The 27289-nt window shown below is 50.7% G+C and overlaps 1 protein-coding gene across 1 annotated transcript in view; it reads right to left on the bottom strand.

Annotated features, from left to right (window-relative positions):
* The window catches only part of CUEDC1 (CUE domain containing 1), an 84517-nt gene extending 58651 nt beyond the window's left edge, over positions 1 to 25866 (bottom strand). Inside the window, 2 exon segments of the mRNA XM_070357262.1 lie at positions 3136 to 3203; positions 25830 to 25866. The gene's annotated coding sequence lies outside the window, so the exon portion shown is untranslated.
* Between the last annotated feature and the right edge of the window lie 1423 nt (positions 25867 to 27289).

Below are 27289 nucleotides of genomic sequence, written 5' to 3'. Positions count from 1 at the left end.
ACCGCATGGTCCCTCTGTTTGCTCTCAAATGAGGATGGCACAAGTTCTTGCCACTAAGGGGGGATTCCTCCAGGGGGCAGTGGGCCATTCTGTAGGCCAAACACTAATTACGCAACACAGACATCTGCCAAGTACTACCTCACCTAGTTTCACAACTACCCAGTGAGGTAAGTACTGTTCTTGTCCTGACTTCACAGAGGGGGAAACTGAGGCTTAGAGGAGATAATGAACTCACCCAAGCTCAACAAGGCAGCAAGCAGCAGAGGAATGATTCAGACTCCTGCACTCTGACTCCAAAACCTGCCACTTGGATATTATAGTTCATGAGAAATGAGCCTTGTGGAGCTGCTTAGCCAAGGATCCTTGAGGTTTCCATGAGGTCCGTGAACCTCCCCCCCAAGGACATAAAATGCACAATTTAATGTGTTTGGGTGTGAATGCACTTTTCAGGGTAAAGGTGGGTGTCAAAGTTCTCTTTAGATTATAAAAGGGGTCTGGAACCCAAAAAGAGGTTAACAAATGTGGGCCAATGAGGTGATACCTCAAGCAATGATTTGCTAAGTTGACTCCAGGACACAGATCTTTTAACTTGAGTCCTCTACTTTTTCACTTCACTTCCTTACATGCTAATGAAACAGCCAAGAGGGAAGCTAAATTTCTCCAGAAATAGACGATGTGCTGGCAGTTTAACTTTAGGCAACTTAGCACTGAAAATCCCCTTGGCCTGCTTGGAAGAGAGTATCCAAGAGACACATTGTGGGGGAGGAGAATGACAGGTGAACAGACCGGCCCTGCGGATGAAAGGGATTTCCTACCTAGCATTTTTTTACTTCTTTCAGTCACTGAAAAACAAGTTCCAGCATTCTCCCAATTCTTGCTTGAATTCACATAGCGGAAAATACATTACCAGCAGTCTATCAGAAATTCACAGGGGGAAGAAAGTTTCTGTTCCAAACGAATTTGCTACACATGTAAAGACCACTGTCTATCTATTCATAAAAACAATGGTATCCAAGGGCTTTCCTGGTAGTCCAGTGGCTAAGGCTCCACACTCCTGATGCAGGAGGCCCAGGTTCCATCCTTGGGCTGGGAACTAGATCCCACATGCCGCAGCTAAAAAGATCCTGCATACCACAAATAATGGCCCAGCACAGCCAAAGAAAATAAATACATATTTTTAAAACCAATGGTACCCCTTAACTGGGGCCACTGTCCTCATTTTCAGATGCTCCAAGACAGCAACCAATAACAATGGTGCTGTTGCCCACATTTGACAGCCAATATTATCAAGCATGAGCTCCCCTGGTAGCTCAGCTGGTAAAGAAACCGCCTGCAATGCAGGAGACCCTGGTTCAATTCCTGGGTCGGAAAGATCCCCTGGAGAAAGGATAGGCTACCCACTCCAGTATTCTTGGGCTTCCCTGGTGGCTCAGATGGTAAAGAATATGCCTGCAATGCGGGAGACCTGGGTTCAATCTCTGGTTTGGGAACATTCCCTTGAGGAAGAGATGGCAACCCACTCCAGTATTCTTTGGCTTCACTAGTGGCTCAGACGGTAAAGATTCCACCTGCAGGGCGGAAGACCTGGGTTTGATCCCTGGGTTGAGAAGATTCCCTGGAGGAGGGCATGGCAACTGCAACTCACTCCAGTATTCTTGCCTGGAGAATCCCCATGAACAGAGGAGCCTGGCGGGCTACAGTCCATGGGGTCACAAAGAGTCAGACACGACTGAGCGACTAAGCACAGCACAGCACAGCACATTATCAAGTACGCCTTCCATGCTTCACCCACGCTTTCTCATTTAATCCTAACTCCAACCCAATGAGGCATGGGGATTATTATCTCTGACTTACAGACAACAAAATTAAGACTCAGAGAGGTTAAACAGCTGCCCAAAAACACACAGCGAGGAAGTAACAGAACCAGGATTCAAGTCTGTCTGACCCTGAAGATGGGACCTGAGACCAAGATCACTTAAAGCAGATCTGCAGACCAAACTGTTTGTTGTAGGTCCTTGGAGAGATAAGTACAGGAAGAGAGAGTAAAGAAGGCTTTAGAGAAGTTCCAGCAATTTGATAGTTACACACTCAAGCGTGTCACGGCAGACTTGTCTCTCTGAATAGAGAAAGCATACAGATCAGCCTGGACATGTCAGACTTGTGATGGTCGTGTTCATTGGGGCACATATCCGTCCCCAGATGAATGAAATAAGCCACCGGTCCTTCACCTCAGTTTGAGAAACACTGTCCTAAAGCCCTCTACAAACACAGCACCTATGCTGCTCAAAAGAGGACACTCTCCCAGGTGCCTCCTCGCAGAACAGTCTTCTAGCAGGCATTCCTCAGCTTTTTACATGCCCACACATCACCTGGGCATCTTGTTAAAATGCAGGCTGATGTGGGCAGTTCAAGTGGGGCTCAAGACTCTCCATTTCTAACCAGGAGGCATGGGTACTGCTGGTCTGGGGACCTGACATCAAGAAGCAAGGTTCCAACTGCACATCACTCAGGAGCAGATAAGGTGGAACTGGGAGCTCCACCAGACAAAGCCTGCCAGAACCCAGCAACGGGCCCAAGAACAGGCACACCCTCTGGGGCTGGCTGTGAGAGGGCGGGACGCCCTGCATGGCCGGGCTCCTATCATAGGCAACCTCGGAAACACACCTTCCCCACCCTAGCCTGAGCCTGGGACATCAGGGGCCCTTTTCTCCTGAGTTGCAGAAACAAGGCCTCAAAGGCAGAGAAAAGCAGCTCTGAAGCATTTGCTACCTATAACCAGACCAGAGAAGAGGAGGTATTCTGATTAAACTGTGCTTCCTGGGGCTTCCCTGGTGGCTCGGTGGTAAAGAATCCTCATGCCGATGTAGGAGACACGCATTCAATCGCTGGACCAGGAAGATCCCACATTCCGAGAAGCAACTAAGCCCATGGGCCACAACTACTGAGCCTGTGCTCTGGGGCCTGGAAACGGTAATTCCTGAGCCTGAGTGCTGCAATTACTGAAGCCCGAATGCCGCAGAGCCAGGACTCCACAAGCAAAGCCACCACAGTGAGAAGCCCTTGTACGGCAACCGGAGCAAAGCCCACACGGCAACTAAGACCTAGCTCAGCCCACAAATAAACACATAAACTCACAGATGCTGAAAGAGAACATTTCAGGCTTTTTCAGAGAAGTCTATTCCTCTTTGAGGTGCTCTTCCTGTCTTTAAAAAGAAAAGAAATTATGGATTCTCAATTCAATGGAAGACGACTAGTCAGCAATAAAAGAGAACACACACACACACTTTATACATACAGCAACATGGATGAATTTCAAGAATATCACGTTAAGCAAAAGAAGCTCACACATACACACACAGAGACAACTGTGCTTCCTGCCTTGGCTCTGCTCGTCCCACCCTGTGGCTGGATCTTGGACAGTGGCGCCCTGGGAGGATCACCACACATGCACTTTTGGGTCACCTCAGAGGGCAGAAATGGTTCCTCAGTGGCCACTCCAGAGGGAAATGGGAAGTTCCCACTTGCTTCAGGTTCCCTGTCCAATTCCCTGGACTGTCCTCCTTATTACCACTCTGCATCTCCTAATTCAACTTATGGCCCAAGGCGTACTTATTAACTGGGCAAATCACAATAAATGGTTCAGATCTCCCACTCATTAGGGATTCACTCTTTCATTCAAAAATGTATTTGGACCAACTGCCACGAGCCTGGCCCCACGATGGGCTCACCCTTTTCTAAGAGGTAGGGAATAAATGACCAATGGGGCCATGATGCCATTAACTCAGGCAAAGGGCCTGTTCCTGGAGCCAGAGGAAGGCGAGCTTCTGCGCAGCAGCTTTCCTTCATGCATGGACTCAGGGAAAGGCAGTCCTCAGGGCGGGGCTGGGCCCTTGAGGCTGACGGTACCTGACACCAACTCCTTCACCTCCCTCACAACAGGGCCTGAGGGTTACTGACACACACAGCAAACAGTCAGAGGGGCTTGATGTCTGAACCAAAAGTGCCTGGACAAGACACAACCCACACTGGGGAGAATCAGGCTGAAAAACCAACTCCGGATCTCAGCTGACTCTCTGAAACCACGAACCACTTTCTTCTTTGCAAACCCAAACCACATTCTCCTACCTCCAAACCCTGCTGTGTGCTACTTCCCTACAAGATGCTCTCACTCCCGTCAGTACTTGTGACAGCCAAAAACATCTCCAGACACTGCCAATGTCTTCCAGGGGGACAAAACCATCCCCGTTTGTGAACACTGCACTGGGGGATGGCCTGAAACCCTGGCTGTGTGTAAGAAACACCTGGGGAGCTTCTGACTCACCTGTACCTGGGCCCACCTCACACACATTCTAATTCTGGTCTAAGATTCTACAAGTAAACAAGAATGTCTATCACTTTACAGGCCCTTTATGTTCCTTTAACGTGCTGGTTGGTTCATCCACTAGACGGAATTTCTCCAGAAGCATGAACTACATTTTTTTTCCCCTTCTCTTCGGGAAGCTCTAGACAATGCTCCATGCAGCACCTATTTCATGCTAATCAGAAGAGTTTGGAAAGTTCTTGAGCCCTCTCCACCCCAACTAGATGAAGACGCCACTGCAGGTAGCACCCTCTCTCCCAGATTCAATTGTATATGACAAGAATAATCTACTAACACGATCTTCCAAGCTTCACGAGGAGGAGGGGACAGAGGCGGGGGTCAATGAGAGTCCAGTCTGACTGACTTTGGTCTCAGTCCCCAACCTCTGAAGGAGCCCCCCTCCATGCTGTCGCTTGGGTGTGAGGACCCTTTGCTAAATGGCCAGGATGCCCGCCTATGTGTACTCAAGTTTATTGATCCCTCTCCACCTTTCTTGGCCAGAATGGAAGGCATAAGGCCAAGGCACAGCTGCAACAGTAGAAAATCCAGTCTACCTGACATTGCTGCTTCCCTCGGGCTGATCATGACTTGGAATTAAACTCAGGCCCAGAACTAGCCTTTTTCTGAGACCCAAAGGCAAGAATCTTTCCCCACACCTTGCTTCAAGGGTTCCCCAGGAGGATCTGGAGAACTGATTGACACTGGCCTGGCCAGTGTTGATGGGATGCAGTCAAGTTCACATCCTGCCTTCCAAACTCCCCACACCTGAGGCTACTCCTGCAGGCCACCTCTTCAGAGAAAGCCAACAAAGAGCGATAAGGTGTCAAGGAAGAAGATCTGGCTCTTAACCCCTAGCAGCCCGAAGTGGAAATACATTCGTCACTCACAAGCTGCTTAGAGAGCAGACATGCCATCCTTCCCAATTTTTATACTTGGGCTTCCCTGGTATGTCAGTCAGTAAAGTATCTGCCGGCAATGCAGGAGACAAGGATTCGATCCCTGGGTGGGGAAGATCCCATGGAGAAGGGAATGGCAAGCCATCCAGTATTCTTGCCTGCGGAATTCCATGGACAGAAGAGCCTGGCGGGCTACAGTCCAGGGGGTCACAAAGAGTCCCATACAGCTAAAGGACTAACACTTTCACTTTCAACACTAAAGACTAAACAAAGGGTGGGAAACCCCAGGGGCCACACTTCCCCTAAAAAAACAGCAAAGGCTATTCGAGCTCTCAAGATCAGATTTCTCACTAAAATTCACTCGCTAATACATAAGGATGTAAATTGCCATGTGGTTAGATCAGATCAGTCACCCAGTCGCGTCTGACTCTTTGCGACCCCATGAATCGCAGCACACCAGGCCTCCCTGTCCATCACCAACTCCTGGAGTTCACTCAGACTCACGTCCATCGGGTCAGTGATGCCATCCAGCCATCTCATCCTCTGTCATCCCCTTCTCCTCCTGCCCCCAATCCCTCCCAGCATCAGAGTCTTTTCCAATGAGTCAACTCTTCACATGAGGTGGCCAAAGTACTGGAGTTTCAGCTTTCGCATCATTCTTTCCAAAGAAATCCCAGGGCTGATCTCCTTCAGAATGGATTGGTTGGATCTCCTTGCAGTCCAAGGGACTCTCAAGAGTCTTCTCCAACACCACAGTTCAAAAGCATCAATTCTTCGGTGCTCAGCCTTCTTCACAGTCCAAATCTCACATCCATACATGACCACAGGAAAAACCACAGCCTCGACTAGCCAGACCTTTGTTGGCAAAGTAACGTCTCTGCTTTTGAATATGCTATCTAGGTTGGTCATAACTTTCCTTCCAAGAAGTAAGCGTCTTTTAATTTCATGGCTGCAGTCACCATCCGTAGTGATTTTGGAGCCCAGAAAAATAAAGTCTGACACTGTTTCCACTGTTTCCCCATCTATTTCCCATGAAGTGATGGGACTGGATGCATGATCTTCATTTTCTGAATGTTGAGCTTTAAGCCAACTTTTTCACTCTCCACTTTCACTTTCATCAAGAGGCTTTTTAGTTCCTCTTCACTTTCTGCCATAAGGGGGGTGTCATCTGCATATCTGAGGTTATTGATATTTCTCCCAGCAATCTTGATTCCAGCTTGTGTTTCTTCCAGTCCAGCGTTTCTCATGATGTACTCTGCATATAAGTTAAATAAACAGGGTGACAATATACAGCCTTGACGAACTCCTTTTCCTATTTGGAACCAGTCTGCTGTTCCATGTCCAGTTCTAACTGCATACAAATTTCTCAAGAGGCAGATCAGGTGTTCTGGTATTCCCATCTATTTCAGAATTTTCCACAGTTTATTGTGATCCACACAGTCAAAGGCTTTGGCATAGTCAATAAAGCAGAAATAGATGTTTTTCTGGAACTCTCTTGCTTTTTCCATGATCCAGCGGATGTTGGCAATTTGATCTCTTGTTCCTCTGTCTTTTCTAAAACCAGCTTGAACATCAGGTTCACGGTTCACATATTGCTGAAGCCTGGCTTGGAGAATTTTGAGCATTACTTTACTAGCGTGTGAGATGAGTGCAATTGTGCAGTAGTTTGATCATTCTTTGGCATTGCCTTTCTTTGAGATTGGAATGAAAACTGACCTTTTCCAGTCCTGTGGCCACTGCTGAGTTTTCCATATTTGCTGGCATATTGAGTGCAGCACTTTCATAGCATCGTCTTTCAGGATTTGAAAGAGCTCAACTGGAATTCCATCCCCTCCACTAGCTTTGTTCGTAGTGATGCTTTCTAAGGCCCACTTGACTTCACATTCCAGGATGTCTGGCTCTAGGTCAGTGATCACACCATCGTGATTATCTGGGTTGTGAAGATCTTTTTTGTACAGTTCTTCTGTGTATTCTTGCCATCTCTTCTTAATATCTTCTGCTTCTGTTAGGTCCATACCATTTCTTTTTTTTTTTTTTTTTTTTTAGGTCCATACCATTTCTGTCCTTTATCGAGCTCATCTTTGCATGAAATGTTCCTTTGGTATCTCTGATTTTCTTGAAGAGATCCCTAGTCTTTCCCATTCTGTTGTTTTCCCCTATTTCTTTGCACTGATCGCTGAAGAAGGCTTTCTTATCTCTTCTTGCTATTCTTTGGAACTCTGCATTCAGATATTTATATCTTTCATTTTCTCCTTTGCTTTTTGCTTCTATTCTTTTCACAGCTATTTGTAAGGCCTCCCCAGACAGCCATTTTGCTTTTTTGCATTTCTTTTCTATGGGAATGGTCTTGATCCCTGTCTCCTGTACACTGTCACGAACCTCATTCCATAGATCATCAGGCACTCTATCTATCAGATCTAGGCCCTTAAATCTATTTCTCACTTCCACTGTATAATCATAAGGGATTTGATTTAGGTCATACCTGAATGGTCTAGTGGTTTTCCCTACTTTCTTCAATTTAAGTCTGAATTTGGCAATAAGGAGTTCATGATCTGAGCCACAGTCAGCTCCTGGTCTTGTTTTTTGCTGACTGTATAGGGCTTCTCCATCTTTGGCTGCAAAGAATATAATCAATCTGATTTCGGTGTTGACCATCTGGTGATGTCCATGTAAAGAGTCTTCTCTTGTGTTGTTGGAAGAGGGTGTTTGTTATGACCAGTGCATTTTCTTGGCAAAACTCTTATCAGTCTTTGCCCTGCTTCATTCCGTATTCCAAAGCCAAATTTGCCTGTTACTCCAGGTGTTTCTTGACTTCCTACTTTTGCATTCCAGTCCCCTATAATGAAAAGGACATCTTTTTTGGGTGTTAGTTCTAAAAGGTCTTGTAGGTCTTCATAAAACTGTTCAACTTCAGCTTCTTCAGCGTTACTGGTTGGGGCATAGACTTGGATTACTGTGATATTGAATGGTTTGCCTTGGAAACGAACAGAGATCATTCTGTCGTTTTTGAGATTGCATCCAAGTACTGCATTTCGGACTCTTTTGTTGACCATGTTGGCCACTCCATTTCTTCTGAGGGATTCCTGCCTGCAGTAGTAGATATAATGGTCATCTGAGTTAAATTCACCCATTCCAGTCCATTTCAGTTTGCTGATTCCTAGAATGTCGACATTCACTCTTGCCATCTCCTGTTTGACCACTTCCAATTTGCCTTGATTCATGGACCTGACATTCCAGGTTCCTATGCAATATTGCTCTTTACAGCATCGGACCTTGCTTCTATCACCAGTCACATCCACAGCTGGGTATTCTTTTTACTTTGGCTCCATCCCTTCATTCTTTCTGGAGTTATTTCTCCACTGATCTCCAGTAGCATCTACTGGAGTGACTTGGAGAAGGCAATGGCACCCCACTCCAGTACTCTTGCCTGGAAAATCCCATGGACGGAGGACCGTGGTTGGCCGCAGCCCATGGGGTCGCTAGGAGTCGGACACGACTGAGCGACTTCACTTTCACTTTTCACTTTTATGCATTGGAGAAGGAAATGGCAACCCACTCCAGTGTTCTTGCCTGGAGAATCTCAGGGACAGAGGAGCCTGGTGGGCTGCCGTCTACGGGGTTGCACAGAGTCGGACACGACTGAAGCGACTTAGCAGCAGCAGCAGCAATGAGTGACTTAGTATTTTCTCTGATATTTTCTCCTTTGATATTCATTGCCAAAAGGATGAGTGAGTCTTAAAGAGCTGCTTCAGGTGGCACTGGCTAGCTTGCTAAAATCTGTCTATGGCACCAGACTCTTCATTCTAGGAGGCCAGCAAGATAGTGATTCCCCCCCCCCCCCCCAAGCTTTCTTACCTCCTCTCAGTTACACACAGAAACACACACACACTGTCGCCTGAACACATCCTCCTGCTGAGGTTTCTCTTCATTCTCCAGAAGGAGCTGTGGAAACCCGGGCCTCCAGGAAACGAGCCGGGGAGGGAGGGGGCCGCGGGGCCGCACTTCCTCCGCCGCAGGCCACCCCTCTGCGCGGCCCCTCCCTGCCCGGGCCTGGAGGGCCCCCAGCCGGGAACAAGGCCGCCTTTGAAAGCCCGCGCGGCCGCAGCCGGCCGGGTTGCCATGGCCACGGCCCTCCGGCGGGGAGGCGGCGTGGCGCCCGGACACCCGGCCCGACCCTCCCCGCGGCCCCGCCCGTCCCCTGCGCCCCTTAGCCGCCGGGAGCGCGGCGCTCCTCCGGTCAGAAGACGCCGTCCTGAGGGGGAAAAGTGGCGAAGGCCCGCCCTGCCTCCCTCCGGCCCTGCCTCCTCGCCCTGGCTCGGGCCGAGGGCCGCGCTGCGTGGCCCTCACAGTCGCCGCGCCGGGACCCGCGGCCCGGGGCTGCCGGGCGGGCGGCGCAGGGACGCAGCCTGAGGGCGCGCGCCGGGCCCTCGTTCCCCCGGCCCCAGCGTCCCGAGGAGCCAGCCGGGCGTCTGAATAATTCAGCCCTCAAACTGTCCTGTGGTCTGGGGCGTTTCTTCATTTATTTTTTGAAGAGATCTTCAAATTTTTTTGAAGAGGTGAAACTGCCGTTTCACCACGGGAAGCAATTTAATCTTAAACCTGGCTCTGGTTTGAGACCCAGGACCCCCCCCCAAGACTGCAGGGAAGGGGCCGCTGAACTTCCTGAACCCAGCCGACCGGCAGCCCAGAAGCGGCTCCGAGGGGCGGGGGGCGGGGGCGGCGCAGTCTCCAGGGAGGAACTGAATTGTTGGAAAGCCGCGAGCGTCAGCCCGTAGACTGCCTCTAGTGGTGGGTCCCCAGGCCCCTCCAGCGTCCCACCCGCCCCCTTGGGCCTCGTGTTCACTCTGACTCAAGAGTACCGAGCACACAGTTTTGCCACGGGTCCCTGGCATCCGGCAGCTTTGGCTTCCCTTAACCATACTAGCTGATATTTTACCGAGCTTTCATCTCATGTAACTGGCACAATAACCTCATGAGGTAGGTACTATGAATATCCGCCTGTTACAAGTGAGGACACAAACTGGAGGAGGTTAGGAAATGGCCCCAGGTCACACAGCTAGCAAGGGAATGGTGAGGATGCAGACCCAACCGTCTCATTCCAGACTTCGTGCCTTCATCCCCACCTTACGTGGACATCTTCAAAGAGTGGAACTAACTCAGCCCAGGGAAAGTGACATGACTTGCTCATAGTCAGCCCACTGGGACCGTGTCAGGCAAGGACTGCTGCTGCTGCTGCTGCTAAGTCGCTTCAGTCGTGTCTGACTCTGTGCGACCCCATGGACTGCAGCCTACCAGGCTTCTCCGTCCATGGGATTCTCCAGGCAAGAACACTGGAGTGGGAGAGCCATAATGGGGACTAACATCATTTCCACAATTGCAGTTTCAACTACAGAGGTGAAAACACACGCAGAGTACTCCTTCTTTTACAATGTTATGGTCTAATGGCCTATAAATGCAGCTTGACCCAAGCAATGGACCATGCTAGTCCTGTCCACTTCCTTCAGTCTCTGCTCCATGACTTTCCAACAAACAGCTCCCCTGCCTCCAACAAAACTGAAATTCCCTCTCACAGCAATATAATCTCTCCCACCCCTCTTCAGGGCAGTGCACTCTCCAAGACTCCTAACACACCACCCTGCCAGCTCATATTTATGCAGCACTTTATATTAATAGTTCTCAAAGCTCTCTTACAGACATCCAGTCAGCTCAACAACCCTTGAACCAGGTAAGCATCAGCACCTTTTTTGAGGACTGCCCCCACCCACATTCACAGGGGAAAGGACCCAAGCCAGGTGGTACTATGTGACAATGTGCTCCTGGCCATCACTGATTGGACCATCAGGAGACAACTGACAGTAAGCGATCGATCAGATTCTTTCTCAGGAATCTGAATCAAAGGTCTGAAATACAATCCAGTCTGATGTTTCTAGAAGGAAAATGGGTATATCTGGGGGCTGAGGACCCATGACATCTAGCATACATCCACAGAAGCAGTGGCATCCTGCAGTTCCAGGCTAGGGAGGCCAGCGGTATTTCCTGCCCTTGATTCTTACATTCTCCTTGGCTTCAAATAGCTCAAGTTGGTTTCTGTTACTTGCAATCAGTAGAGTCTGAACTAACAGATGGGTTGGATAATTATCCTCCTTTTGCAGATGAAGAAAGAGGCTCACAAAGGTGGAGTGACTAAATGATTATCACAAGATTAAATGTAATAAAGGAGAGGTTAAAATTCCTGCCATGTGACTCCCCTTCGGCCATCTGTTGCCTTCTTCCCTGGACTAAAGAAAGTGGCAGGTATTCCCTTCTTGTTAGTGTTTTTAAAAAAATATGACAACTGACGATAATTGATGAGGCTATAGGCACTCTAATAGATTAAAATCAGAGATAAGAAATATAGGCAGCACGCAACCTCTGTGATGGCCCACACTCTGTGGAGTGTGCTTCTTTCTGAATCTGAATAAATTCCCTTCTTACCTATCGAAAAACAAAACAAAATCCTCTCCTTTGAAACCATGAAGACAACCCTTTGCCCTTCTACACTTCCCAGCCTCCTTTACAGTTAGGTTGGAGCCATGTGAGAAGTTCTGACCAATTAAATGTGCATAGAAGTAATAGGTGTCAGTTCCTTGGTAAGGCAGTTAAAAGCCAGGGGCTGGGGAACTGTGATGACCCCATATGTCCAGATGATGTGACTACAGATGGGAGGAGGACTGTCTGACCCACGTCAGACTTCCTATGAGCACAAATGAAATGTTGTGTCAAGCCGCCCCAATGTCAGAGTTTGATTATTACTGCAGCATAGTGCAGCTACTCTCCCAACTGAAACACATAAAACATTCAACCGGGGCTCTTCAGCACATTTCTCTGGTCTGCAGCACGCTTGAATTGTCTAACATTCATTTGTTTAACAAATATTCCTAGAGCCCCAAGACTAGACGCTGTAACGGGTACAGCCAAGAGCACAGTTCAGTTCAGTTCAGTTCAGTCGCTCAGTCATGTCCGACTCTGCGACCCCATGAATCGCAGCATGCCAGGCCTCCCTGTCCATCACCAACTCCCAGAGTTCACCCAGAGTCACGATGGACTCATGTCCATCGAGTCGGTGATGCCATCCAGCCATTTCATCCTCTGTCATCCCCTTCTCCTCCTGCCCCCAATCCCTCCCAGCATCAGTCTTTTCCAATGAGTCAAGTCTTCACAAGAGCACAGTAGTAAAAAAAAAAAAAAAAAGACCCAATTTCTCTCTTCAAGATGGCCCCTATCTGGTGACCCATAGACCAGACTTTGGGACTAAAAGGAGCAGTTCTGCAGGCATGAAGGCGGGACCTCCCCCTGGGCCACTGACTAAACTGCGCCCCAAGAAAAGGTAAGCTGCCAGAAGGCAAAAACAGCTTGTCCCAGCGACTCCAGGAGGGTGGCAGCCAAGACTGAGTCCACACCAGGTTTTCACACCCTGGGCTCTACCAGCTGCCCCCCTGCCAGCCACGTGGACACATACAAGTGCCTCCCTTGCCCTGGGCACAGAACAGAAGGGAGAAGGCATCGGGGAGGAGCCATCAGCAGAGCAGGTGGCTGGTAGAAAAACAGGAGCAATAAAAGACACAGCTCATTTGCCCTCACCCTCCTCTGCAGCCTGAGTATCTCCTCTGGAATTACCCCCCTGCTTAATTTATTCTAGCCCCAGAAGTCCCCAACACCTGAGCTTTCTTCCCCCCATCCCTTGTAATTGAGGGCCAACCAGAGAAATCACTCTGACTCTTTGTGTCAAAAGCTAGATGAGAAGAGAAGTGAGGCAGGCAGAGCCATCACATACAGTTATGTGGGCTGTTCACTACACAGAGGGTCCACCCGTAGGGGCAGATGGGGTGAATCCAGCCTATGCTCAGCTTACTAAGTTGTGAACCCTGGAGAAAGGGTCCTTTCTTCTCATTCACACAAAGGTATCTGCTGTACGCTGCAGCCCCAGAAGCACCAGAGTGGGGGCTTCTCCACAAGGAATGAACAAGTTTGGTAATGGGTCCAAGGGAACGTATTGTACTAGCTTCTCTAAGTTTGAGTATATTTGAAACTTTTTATCATAAACTGTAAAACAAAGGAAAAAAACACATCCCATACAATAAGTGGCTATTACGTGGACAAGTTACTTAGCCCTCAGCCTCAGTTCCCCCATCTAAAAAGACAATAATCCCTGGCGTATAGGTTTGGTACAGGACTAAATTAAATAACTGAAGTGAAATGCTTGACACGAGTAAATCCTCTTACACATAGGAGCAGTGTTAGAACAGTAGGTACTGGGACTTCTGCCTTGCAATGCAGGGGTCGTGGGTTTGATCCCTGGTCCGGGAAGATTCCACATGTCTCGGAGGAACTGAGCCCATGCCCCATAACTAGAGAGTCAGTGCACTGCAAGGAAAGATCCCGCAGGCCACAACCAGGACCCAACACAGCCAAATACCTATTTTCTTTTTTAAAAAGTATCTGCTGCTGATGGCTGGGGAAGAAAGGAAAATGAGGCAAAATAGAGGCAGTGGGGCCTTGTGGAGAAACACAACCACTCTGGGTAAACTGTGCTGTGAGGTCAAAGGAAGTCTGAAAACACAACCACCCTGTCACTATCCCTAAACTGGGTGGCTGGTCTGAGGGAGTCTTCCTGCAATCCCTCCTTCCCAAAGGGACCTCCCCTTCCTCTGGGGACCCCAGACCCAGCTCATGACCCAAAGGAGAGTCTGCAGAAAGGTCACAGAGAGTAAGTCAGAGAAGGATGTGCCCCCCAGCTTCCTCACAAACTCAGAGACAAAGAGGGTGACTCCAGGACCTGGAAGCTTCCCTTCCTAGTTCTAGAAGAAAACAAGAGTCCCCCAGAATGTACCAGGGGAACCAGGTACTAACTAACACAGGGAGGGCCTCGCCCCACCCCCTTCAAGGGGTGGAGTCGGAGTAGCCATTCATATCCCTAAAGATCAAATATTATGTTTGCGTTGTCCAGTTGTATGGGATGAATTTTTACATTAATATCCTCAAAATTATCACTGCTACGTATGAATTTCACCAGTGGTTTGCCATCTAAAAATGCGTGAGTGTACACTCAGTCACGTCTGACTCTTTGCGACCCCATGGACTGTAGGCCCCCAGGCTCCTCTGTCCATGGAATTCCCCAGGCAAGAATACTGGAGTAGGTAGCCATCTCCTCCTCCGGGGATCTTCCCGACCCAGGGATCGAACCCAGGTCTCCCACACTGGCAGGTGGTTTCTTTATTACTCAGCCACCTGGGAAACCCCATTGAAAACTGACCAACCCCCAATCCATTTCTCTCATAAGGTCTATTCCTTTCCCAGAGCCTCTCAGGGCTGGAGAGGGCTGGAAGTGGCAGTGCCACAAAGCCGGCAGCCCTTCCGAAAGCCCCCAGGAGCCCCCACCCTTGGCTCGAGTCACCAAGGCCCTTCTGTCGGCCCAGCTCTGCCCTGGGAGACCCAACAGAAGGCCTCTGGTTTCTGTCAAATACCATCGCACCCACTCTCTTTTCCAAGATGAAAGCTAACAGGATGATCCATCCTCTTATTAAGACAACTCATGAGAAGAAAGTCACCCAAGTTCTCAATTCTGTCTCCTTTGAGCACAAGCCACTCCATGGGTCACCCCCATAGAGGTTCACAGAAATACAAAAACAGACGAACTTCCACCAACAAGCCCCTCCTTCACCTTGCCTTTCACATCTCAAGAATTTGCTATCCGTATCTATGGCAGTTTTCTCAGTTTCTGAAGCTGTCACGGCTGAGGGCTGGAATGGAAAGACAGGCTTCCAAATAAAATGTGATAGGAGAGCAAAGAGACATGTGGCCCTTAAATCCACAGTGCAGCCCCTCACAGCAGAGAACAAAAAGCCACCGAGAAAATGTCCTTCTCTGTCTCTGCCGGTGCTCTTCGGCTCTGTCCCAAACTTAGAAACAGCTGTTTCCCTATAACTCCAAAAAAAGCTCTCATATGCTCCGTCTCCTCATTCTTTCCAACACTGTGATCTGTACACTTAATCTACCTCCAGGCTCAGCTTATCCCTCCTTCAGCTCATCAAACCACAAGAGGAACAGGGAAGAGTAAGAAGTACTACACGACAACAAAGCCGTCTTAGAAACACCGTCTGCAGTCGGCAGCCTGGCTTTCAGGGTTTAGACCCCAGTTCCTCAGTTACCTGACTGTCTGCCCTTGGGCACGTTGACTTAGCCCTCTGAGTCTCCATCCCCTCATCCGGAAAGTGGTCAATACTACTGTACACATAGTGGGCTGAGTAAATAAATGTATCCTCTTAAAATGCAGAGAGAGGTGACTGGCATGCGAAAAGTAGGTAACCAAAATGTAATTATTGTTAGACCATTACAGCCAACTAATCGGAGAAGGCAATGGCACCCCACTCCAGTACTCTTGCCTAGCAAATCCCATGGACCAAGGAGCCTGGTGGGCTGCAGTCCATTGGGTCGCTAAGAGTCGGACACGACTGAGCGACTTCACTTTCACTTTTCACTTTCATGCATTGGAGAAGGAAATGGCAACCCACTCCAGTGTTCTTGCCTGGAGAATCCCAGGGACAGGGGAGCCTGGTGGGCTGCCATCTATGGGGTTGCACAGAGTCGGACACGACTGAAGCGACTTAGCAGCAGGAGCCAACTAATGCAATGCATGCGTGCATGCTAATTTGCTTCAGTCGTTCCAACTCTATGCGACCCTATGGACTGTAGCCCACCAGGCTCCTCTGACCATGGGGATTCGCCAGGCAAGAATACTGGAGTGGGTTGCCATGCCCTTCTCCAGGGGATCTTCCCAACCCAGGGATTGAACCTGTGTCTCTTACGTCTCCTGTATTGGCAAGCGGGTTCTTTACCACTAGCGCCACCTGGGAAGCCCCATCTAGTGCAATAGGGACTATTATTACCAGCTCTGGTTAACAGATGTGTTCAAAACCATTTGTTGTTGTGGGTACAATAACAGATTAAACTCAAGAAAAGTACAAACTAAGAAATTAAGTGATCTGCTCAGAATGACAGTCCATACACAGCAGAGCTCAGACTGGATCTCTCATCTTGGACTCTGAATCACATACTCACAAATTTCACACTCTAACAAGCTCTCTCCCTCAGGCACGGAAATTTAAGAAGTCCCGTGGATCAGCATCAAAAACAGATTTCAATTCTGTAAGCCCCAGAGAGTGGCAATATCTCAAGGGAATGTTGCAGGATTTGCCAAACAAAATTAATTTCCATTTGTTCTCATATTCCAAGAAAATATACCAAAGCGGCCTTATGCCACCCCATCAAAAGTGTCAAAAGACCCCCTCAAGGCCAAGGATGACACCCTCCTCAACAATATTTCAGCCTCCCTTGGGAGGCTCCCAGGCTGTCAGCAATTTGCAAAAAAGGTCAGTGCAAATCATTTGGGAAGGCATTTGTGCTAGCCTGGCCTAAGACATGTGGACTTCTGCCAAGCCCACAGTTTTTAAAAACATGCACTGTCTTCACCCTTGATAAACAGCAGCCAGGCTACAGAAATATTTCCATTACACCCAAAAGCCTGCTTGCCATCACAACTCATTGAAATGGATGTTTCCAATTTGAGGAGAGTTCAACCAAAACATCGAAGAACACCCCAACCTTCCAGCAGAGGTAACCATTCTGGGATTTAGGAAACCTCTAAACACTATAAAGGGTGTTTGTGGACACAGATTATTTGTTAAATACATGCCCTCATGCCCACAGTCTAACTATATCTAATACATGGATTGAGCCCATTTCTTCCAGCTCTTTTATGAATGTTTATGCATTAGATTACACAAGTACTTTCACCAATGCTCTCTGTGTTTCAAGACTGTGATGAAATCATTGCATGGCCATGCTGGAGAAAACTAGTATTATAAAGAGTTTAGCACTGTAGCTCTGGCTCTAACAGCAACTAGCCACTGATGATGATATGATTTCATGAAATGAGGATAATAACAAATGTTAGCAGTAGCTAACATTTATTGAGAACTTAATGATTTGCCAAGCACTGTGCTAAGGCTTGCCGTCTATGGGGTCGCACAGAATCAGACACGACTGAAGCAACTTAGCAGCAGCAGCAGCAGCAACAATTAGCATGGCACCCCACTCCAGTACTCTTGCCTGGAAAATCCCATGGATGGAGGAGCCTGATTGGCTGCGTGCAGTCCATGGGGTTGCTAAGGGTCAGACATGACTGAGCGACTTCACTTTCACTTTTCATTTTCATGCATTGGAGAAGGAAATGGCAACACTCCAGTGTTCTTGCCTGGAGAATCCCAGGGACGGGGGAGCCTGGTGGGCTGCCGTCTATGGGGTCGCACAGAGTCAGACACGACTGAAGTGACTTAGCAGCAGCAACAATTAGCAGAGAAGGCAATGGCACCTCACTCCAGTACTCTTGCCTGGAAAATCCCAGGGACGGAGGAGCCTGGTAGGCTGCAGTCCATAGGGTCACTAAGAGTCGGACAGGACTGAGCGACTTCACTTTCACTTTCATACATTGGAGAAGGAAATGGCAACCCACTCCAGTGTTCTTGCCTAGAGAATCCCAGGGACGGGGGAGCCTGGTGGGCTGTCATCTATGGGGCTGCACAGAGTCGGACATGACTGAAGTGACTTAGCAGCAGCAGCAACTATTAGGGGATATTATTACTCCCATCATATGGTTCAGGCAACTAAGACTCAGAAATTGAGTTAACTTACCCCAAGAACACAGTAGCAACTAGCAAAGGTGGATTCAAACACAGGCAGTCTGACTCAGAGTTTTTAACTACATACTATAGTTCTTTTTCAAGGTGCTTAATGACCCAGGACCACAAATTCCTCTAGGAGCAGTCTGGATGATCTTCAAAATCCTTCCTGGCTTTAAAATTCAATGCTTCTCTCTTTTAGCAATAAAATGAATTTATGACTTGGAGGAATAAAATGCAATGGTGCTGTAACACTGCTCGGGTGGGATGAAACATCTGTGTCTGCCGCACCCAGAGCCAGTCAGGGGAGGAAGGCACTGATTTTCTGAGATAATGATGCCCTGTGAAACCGCCAGACTGGCCGCAGTCTCAACGAGAAACGACAGCTTAAAGGCAGCATCTTAAAGGATGCACCAACTCGCAAAAGTCTGCAGGTTCTCAACTATCAGCTCTCAAACCTTCATTTGTCTTTATTTTTTTAAAAAAGGGAAACTCAAATGCAAGTTGTAAGGATACGGGTATAAGATGTTGGGGGAGGGGGTGGGTTATGGCACACTGATGCCTGGCTTTCCTCCGAGCTTGGCACCTGCTCATGCAAAACCCACTCCATCCAGGTAGTCTGTGTTTTACAGCTTCCCTACGACCTCGCAGCCCTGGCTCAGAAGTTCTGTAACTGTGCAGGCTTTTGCCCTACACACACCTGCTGATACCGTCATAGGCTGCTGCCCGGTCCATAGACACAGAGATGCTCAATGGCTGCCTCCCCTGACTGTATCTCTGATTCATCTTCCTCCTCTCCCTGCTTAGCGCAGGAGTTCCCTGCCCGCCCACCTTGCCACTCGTGGCAGCCAATGGTGAGGCTCTCCCAGCAGCCTCCTCCTCCTCTCGCTCGCTCTAGCTCAGGCTCTCTCTCTCAGCTCCTGGTACAGCCTGAAACCGAAACTAATCTCAGACCTGAACAAAGTGAAATCATTTCCTAAGCCTGATCACCCTACATGACCGCAGAGGATCTTCTCATCAGAGCTCCAGATTTAGAGCGCTGGTTGCGGGGGTGGGGGGGGTGGGGGGTGGGAGGTTGAGGGTGGGGGGTGGGGGGGTGAGGGGCTGGGGGGTGGGGAGGGATAAAGAGTTGTGCAGGTGCTTCCTAGAACTCAATGCTTCCTTAATGAATAGGTAAGAAGAAGCAAGAGACCCGCCATAGGGTTTTCTGCTGCTGCTTTTCTTTAATTTGCACAAGTCCATTGAAATTCACCCCAGGAAGTAAACTTCACCACTCAGTATTCTAAATTCATTGTCCAGCACTGGCTCCTGTTTGGCTCCTTCTTAATCAGATTCTCTTCTGAGAGCAAGGCTTGTTCCTTTGGTGATCTCTGTAGCCATCTTGCTGAATGCAGCCTAGATAACTAGACCACATGCTTTTCCTAAATTTGAAAAATGCAGCCTTTTTACTTTCAGGCTGGGAACAACAAACTACAACAAACAAAAAAAGTCAAGTCATCATCAATGAACATAATGTCCACCCTTGATACAGTTTCAAAAGAATTATGCACCCTGGGAAAAGTCCCAAACTGTTTTGTTCGTCATGCTTGCCCCCAGCACACCTTCGGGTGCCTCTCTCTGTCGCTAGGGGAATGGTGTAATGATTCAGTTGCTGGCTTAAGCAACACAGAATTGAAAAGGTAAACGCACTGGCCAACAAGTGTTTGGTAAAAGAGGAATAACTTTTGGATTGTCTGCTATTTACTCTTCATTCAACCAAGTTTACTGAAGGCCCTAGAGGTATGCCCAAGCCTCTTCTAGGTGCTGGGCCAGGAGGGTGAACAGTCACTTAGTCATGTCCAACTCTGCGAGTCCACAATCTGTAGCCCACCAGGCTCCTCTGTCCATGGAATTCTCCAGGCAGGAATGCTGGAGTGAATAAGATGACTACCAGCTCCCACTGGGCCATTTTCAGAACATTTTTTGAGTAGGAGCTGAAGCTTTTCTCTAGCGCCAACAGCCAGACAGTCAACTGCTTGCGGGTTCCTGCAGCCCTCTTCACAAGGCATGGACTCCATCCGGTAGGGCTGTGGGGTGTCCCCAGAGTGCACCCCTTCTGACAGGGATCAACGCAGGGCAGCACCCAGCTGTGGACAGATGTGGTTTGTGTCTTGGCTCATTAATGAATGACCCACTTAAGGAGACAGACATTCTTCAGTCACTTTAACAGGAAAATGAGGGGTTAGGCCAGATCTGAGCGACATTCTAGCTCAAAAATTCCAGCTCGTTTTCCCCTCCCTGTGCTGAGCTGACACAGATCTCGAGGGGCCTCTACTTCATCTTCCTGTCTCCAGATGAAACCTCTTAAACCACAAAGACAAATGGAACTTGCTCCCATTTCTAAAGACCTTCGGGGATGGCCATTCCCCTCTGCTCCTGTGAGTCACTTGTCCTCACATCCTATCTGGAATGTTGTCCTCAGATCTTACTTAAGTCCTTCCTCTGCAGTTTACATTCATTCGCCGCTGGTCCTGCTTCTAAGTATGGAGAGACAAGAGTGAATCACTGTGTTCTGAGCGATAACGCTGACAAGATTTTTATTTTTTCTTCGGCATGTTCACTCAGGCAATAGAGGAGGTGACTATTAAAAACCACAAAGGTCCCAAGGGAGCCACCTAAGGCAAGGGTGCTGCAGGATCCATCCAGAAAATTCGAATCTACTGAGGAGTTCACAGAGTGGGAGAGCGATATACACTCTGACCAGATCAAAAGGCTGGGGGCAACAGCCCCTTTAACCTTCACTCAGCTCAAGCGCCCCCTCCCGCAGGAAGCCCTCCCTGCCCAGCTCCTCCTCTGGCTGCCAAAGCATCTGCCTCTTCAGCACTCATTTCAGTGCAGTGTTCGCCATGGCAACCGAAGTTCTAGGCTGACATATTTGTTCCCCCCACCTAGACTGTAGGCATCTCTAAGTCAGGTCATGTCTTAGTAACCTTTGTACTCAGGCTCAAGCTCCAGGAGGGTGTCTGGCACTCAGCCAGTGGTTCTCAGTAAACAGTGCTAGGCTGAATGCTCAGCACATCCCAACGATGCTTGAATGTTGCACTGTCAGCCCTTCACTCGGAGCACGTCACCCCTCCAATCCCACCACCCCCCCATCCCCACCTCTCAGCCCTCAGCTCAGTAGGGGTCTCTCTCAGACTTTCTCTAAAGATGTAAGCTCTGTAACCAAGCGTCTTGGGTTCAAATCCTGGCTCTGCCACTCTCCAACCATGCAATCTTGGACATGGTATTTAAACTCCTTATGTCTCCGTTTCTTTACTGAAATATAGATTTAACCTTTCATAGGATCTTGTGAGGATTAAATGAACTGATTCATGAGAAGCACTTGGAAAAGGGTCTGACCCATAGTGAGTGTTCAGTGAGGCTGGAATTATGTCCCAAACCTATGGCTTCATAGAAACCCCAACCTGCTTCTACTCTGGAATGTCATTGAGCCTACCCACCCCCACACTAGACCCCATTCCTCCAGAATCAATGTTAACAGTAATCTAAAAAGCCAGTCAACCCTCTTTACTGATTATGATCCTCCCCCTGCACCACCCCACCTTCACCAGTTTAGAAGGGAAATTTTCCAAAGAAAAGGGAGGAGAGTTAGTTCCACAGCAGGGTTACAAATGCTGAGTCATTCTGCCCCCAATGATACTTCTCTGTCATCACCCTTGACACTTCAGGCTCATCTCCCCATTGTGTGTTTCCCTCTGCTCAAAATGTAAGCCTCACCCCACTCCATCCCACATCTCCAAAAGCCAGCCTCAGCCTCTACAGTTTTTACCAAAGATCTCCCTTAATGATAAGATGCCTCGGAACGTTAGCACCCAAGTGCAGAAATAAGAAAAAGAATGATAATAATAGTTTCCACTCTAAAAGAAGACTTGCTCTTTGTCTGGCGTATTATCTCCTTTCGTTTTTTTTCTAAAGCTGAGAAACTGAAGCACCTACAGTCATAGAGTAAGATGGAGAGCTGGGAGTGCAATGGGGAAAATGTATATAACTTTAGATCCTACACGGTAAACCACAAAGCCATTCTAGAAATGGACACGGAGTGGCCAGATTGTCTCCTGGGGGTGGAAGTTAGAGAGATTTGGAGCCTTTTTATCCCACCAGTCATTCCCCAGTGCATTTCACAATTTATGAAAAGGGAGTTTTTGTGGACAGGCATTGTTACTGTATCTGTCACTTATGACCTGTTTTAAAGATAAGAGCAATAGCTGGATTATTCAGAATCTATTACACTGTTCAGACACATCAGAGAGGCCTACTGGGAGGCTGAAAGCAGAGGCCATCAGAGAACTGAGTGAGCCAGCACAACCAGCATCCTCGCCAACCTATGGCGGCCGCGGTGGCGGCAGGCAGACAAGTCCTGGAACCTCTCGTCACCGCCATAGGACCCTTACAGCCCACCTACAAAATAACTGTCAAGCCCCAAGTTAGGGACCGCCCGCTGGACCAGAGCACCCCCAGGTCCTTTACAGTTCTCACTTCCTGAAAGCGTAAAAGCCAAAAAAACCAGAGGCTTCACCTCCTTCCAGGGCACCTTGCATAGTCAAAGCAGATTCTTGCTCCCAAGGCTCTAGAACACTCCGGCCTATCCTGCTCATTGCCAGGATCAGGGGAAATCTATCAAGGCAAAGTACAGATAGGAAACCCTGAAGGAAGAAACAAGTCTAAGTGCTACTATCTGCTCAACACTGTGTCTGTTAGTCAAAGAAAAATCTCCATGAACTACCATTGTCTGGGTCCACTGGGACCTAAGAAGGGCTTCTCAATACCAAGCAGAGAAGCCACAGATGGCAGACCCTGCTAAAGGCTCTTCCAGATCCCCAACAAGGGTGATGCCACCAAGCCTTGGGCAGCAGCCCAGGGCCCAGTCAGCTTTGGTTAAGAAACAAAAGGCAGGCCTGGTCTCCTTGAGGACACACTGGGGATGGTGACAGCCATTCCTTTTGGCTTGCCCCCTCTTCCCTCGTCCATAAGGATCTAAGGAACCCGACATGAGTTTGAGCAAACTCTGGGAGATAGCGAAGGACAGGGAAGCCTGGCGTGCTGCAGTCCATAGGGTCTCAGAGTTGGACCTGACTTAGCGACTGAACAACAAGGAACCTACAATACTTTGATCCTGGCCTTGAACAACTCTGCACAAAGGCCTCCTCAAAAGGAGGAGTGTCCTGGGACTTCCCTGGCTGTCCAGTGGTTAAGACACCATGGAACATGGGGTGGATCCCTAGGGATCTAGGATCCCACATGCTGAGCGGCTCAACCAAAAAGTGAAAAAAAAAAAAAGGAGAAGCATCTTTCACACTTACACTCTCCACTGAAGCATGTTCCACCACCTCAACCTCGCTGCCCCAAGAATGAGCTGGGACTCTTACAGCGCCTGACTCCTATTTTGTTGTGACAGCATCCCTCACCCTAACCCCTTTGTGCCGTGCTTAGTCGCTCAGTCATGTCTGACTCTTTGTGATCCCGTGGACTGTAGACTACCAGGCTTCTCCATCCAAGGGATTCTCCAGGCAAGTGGGTTGCCATTTCCTGGAAAGGGTTGCCATTTCCTCCTCCAGGGGATCTTCCCGACCCAGGGATCAAACCCAGATCTCCTGCATTGCAGGCAGACTCTTTACCATCTGAGCCACCAGGGAAGTCAAAGTGAAAATCGCTCAGTTGTGTCCGACTCTTTGCAACCCCATGGACTGTATAGTCCATGGAATTCTCCAGGCCAGAATCCTGGAGGGGGGTACTGATCCCTTCTCGAGGGGATCTTCCCAACCCAAGGATTGAACACAGGTTTCCCATATTGCAGGCAGATTCTTTACCAGTTGAGCCACCAGGGAAGCCCCTAATCCCTATATTTACCTCTAATTCAACAGCTCTGTGGCATTGGCCTAGTTAGTGCCCAGAGCCTTCTCACCACAAAGGCAACAAAATCAGCCCCTGGAGAATGGCCACCCCATTGGCCCCCATTCGCTGGCTCACTGTCAGGAGCTGGGATCCGGTTCAGAGTTTCCAGGTCTCCATGGCCACAAGCCCAAAGTTGCATCGGAAGGTCATGAGAAAAGTCCTCTTGAGAGATCTGCTCTTCACACCCTGGAACTATTCACTGACTCAACACAAAAGAGGAAACTGTTCCAAACCACCTAGGCTGAACCACAGATTCGAGATCTTAACATGGGTCCCAATTCCAAGGGGCACAGTGACCCTCTGATACTGCATACAAAATGTGTCCCTGCCCACCTGCCTGTGCCAGAGGGAGGGAGAGGGGAGTTAGAGCTTTCACCAGATCCTCAAAGGGGCCCGTGACCCCTACCTCTGGCCCCAATCCGCGCCCCCCTTATTATCATCCCTGGGTCATGCTAGTTGCTCAAGGTCTTTCTCCTATCTAAGGATGTGTCCAGGCCTGAGGCCCCACTCCTGGTCCCTTGCCTCCTGCTCCTTCTAGCTGCAGTAGGTGGACTGGGGCAGGAGTAGGGGTGAATTCAAAGTCAACCCTCCACACACACCCTCCAGCTTCCTGGTGACCTGAGCCAGGTTTCTCTCTCCATCCCAGAGATGCCATCCTCCATGCAAACAGAGGTCCCAAAGACCTCATCGGCCAACAGCAGAGAGGGCCCCATTTCACACTTGATTCCTTGCCGCCAAATCTCATGGTGAGACGACTCCCTCTCTGAGAACTCCTGGCGTCCCTCACCTCCTTCAGGCACACCTGGCCAGCTCCACCCAGGCTGGCAAGATGAGCATGCGTGGCAAGGAAAAGGAACGAGAAGCTCAGGCACCTCCCTAAGTCCTTTCTCCTGGACCGGCTGGCTCAGGGTTCTCAGGACGCCCAGCCAACAGGAGGGCTTACTCCCAGTGCTCAGCAAGCTCCTGCCTGAGCGGTAGGAGGGGAGGGAGGTGGTCCTGTCTCCTAGGTCACCCCTAGGACAACTGAAAAATTCCCAGTCGTTCCCCCTCACCCTCCACTCTCACCGAAAGGAAGAAAATCTAAAAGCTTCCTCCGCTGACATCAGATTCCTCTCCAGGAATTTCCTTTCAGTGTAAATTTCTTGGAACGAAAACTTCTTTCAAAGGGAAAAGAAACGGACAAGCCCGTGCTAGGTGTAAAACGAACAATGCAAGCCGCAAACAGAGGGGAAAGGATGAATTAGCGCCAACACCACCCCCCTGGAGCTTAGAGCCCGGGGCACCGGGAGCCCGAGGGGCGGGGGCCGAGGGGCGGGGACGGCGCCCGGTGAACTTTCCCTGGCCGAACCGCGGGAGATGCAGCTCCCGGGGGACCGGGTGGGACCAGAGAAAGCGAAGCCGACCTCGGCGGGGGCAGGAAGCGCACCTCCCCTTTTCCTAAAAGGAGCTCAGGCCCCGGCAGGCGCCCCCCGCCACCACCCCGCCGCCCCCTGCCAGCCGTCGACAAGCAGCCGGCTCCCCCCGGCCCGGGCCGGGCGGGGAGGGGCGCCCACACAAAAGGGGCAGCGACTGGGGAAGGGGCTCCGGGCGGCGCCGGCTAGCCGAGGCCTGGCCCGCCTTGCCCGCGCCGCCCGCCCGCCCACCGGCGACCACCCGCCTCCCCGCGCGCTCCCCTCCCGGTCCCCCGGGTCCCCGCGCGCCCCGCGCGCCCGCGGCCCGGGAGACGGCGGCGGCGGCCCGGGAAGGACACGGAGCCGGACCCGCCGCGCGAGGCTGGGGCGGCGCGGGCTCCCGGCGGCCGCCCCGGGAATCAAACTCGCGCCCGCCCGACCCTCGCGGCGGCGCCTCGGCGAGCGGGCCTGGAAGGTGGGGCCGAGGCGCGCGCGGGCCGGGCGGCGCCGGCGGGGGTGAAGGGGGTCTTACCGAGCAGCCACGCGCGTCCGCTCCCCGCGGGCCGGAGGGGCCGGAGGGCCGGGGGCTGGGGCGGGCGCGGCCCCGCGGCGGCGGCGGCGGGCCCGGCGCGGCGGCGCGGCCGGGGCGCGGGAGGCGGGGAAAGCGAGGCGCGGCCGGCTTCCTAGCGGCGGGCGGCGCGAAATGCAGCTGTCCCTGCGCGGCCGCCGCGAGGCCACAAGTGGGGCCGCGCGGGGAGGAGCGGGCCTGCGGGCGGGGCGCGGGCCGGGCCGCGGTCCCCAGACCCTCTCCGCAGCCGGCCCCTCGGAGAGGGGAGGGAAGCGGGGTCGGGGGCCGCCAGCGACGCCAATCGCAGGGGCTGGGCGTGGGGGGTTGGAGGGTGAGGGCCGGGCAAAGACGAGGCGGATCCCCGGGGGACCGACCCCCGCGGCAGCCACGGGGACTCCCGGCTGGAGGGCCGGAGGACCCGATCGGGGAGCGTCGGTACCCCGGGCCGCGCGGGGCGTCTTGCGCCTCCCTGCTCCAGGAGCGGCACCAGGGAGGCGCACCCAGGAGAAGGTGGGGCGGGAGACCCGAGACCTCAGCTGGGGGTGGGGGGACCTAAAAGCAGGGCTGCCCAGAGGGTGTGGCCGCGCCTCTGGGGCCTGGGACAGCTGAAGTGGAGAGGAGGGGGCCCCCGGGGTATTAGGGTTCAGGAGAGGAAACAAAAGGTTGAGATCAGAGGAGATCAAGAAATCAAAGTTATTACCCATTCACATCATTGGATACCACTTGCCATCTTCCCACCTCCTCCCCAGCATACCAGGTCACCTCAGGGGTGTCTGAACTTTGCAAAGATCTCCCAGGGAAGAACGGGAAATCAGCTTTGGCTCTTATTTTTCCGCGTGTTTTAGTTTCACATCCTAATTAGGGGATGGGGGTAGGGCCCATCAGGTGCCAAGCATCCTGCTGCAAAGAGGCGCTACCTAAGGAAGGGACCTGAAACCCATGAAGGGCAGTTCCAGTTCTGCCCCCGGGGCAGCTTGCCAAGGACCCACAACCTCCTCCTGGACAACCTGCCTTAGAGACCCACTTGCCCGTCTGGGTACAGATCTTAGAGAACAGCACCCCCACTCCCACCAACCAGGGCTTGCACTCCCCCAGCCTGCTGAGACAGGGCTAGAAGACTGTGCTAGCCACAGAGACATCCGAAGGTAAAAACCACAAACCAGAGTGCACCAGACACCCATGTGTCTCCATCATTTGCTTGTCGAGGGTGTTTCTTCAGCAGGTTGGGAACCTAGAAGGGGGAGCAACCTTAGAACCGCACCTTCTGGGGAGGCCTGGGATTGACTAGCCTGTCTAGTTGAGCTCCAGGGCCAGGTTCCCAGACTCCTCCGAGGACCTCCTCTCTCCCACCCACCTCTCCCCAGGCCCCTTCACGCCATGGTATATTCAGTTTTGGGGGCCCTTCAAACTCCTAGAGGTGGCCC

This window comes from Bos mutus, chromosome 19, assembly GCF_027580195.1.
Source record: "Bos mutus isolate GX-2022 chromosome 19, NWIPB_WYAK_1.1, whole genome shotgun sequence".
NCBI classification, from domain to species: Eukaryota; Metazoa; Chordata; class Mammalia; order Artiodactyla; family Bovidae; genus Bos; species Bos mutus.
This window is presented reverse-complemented; position numbering and strand designations above follow the sequence as displayed.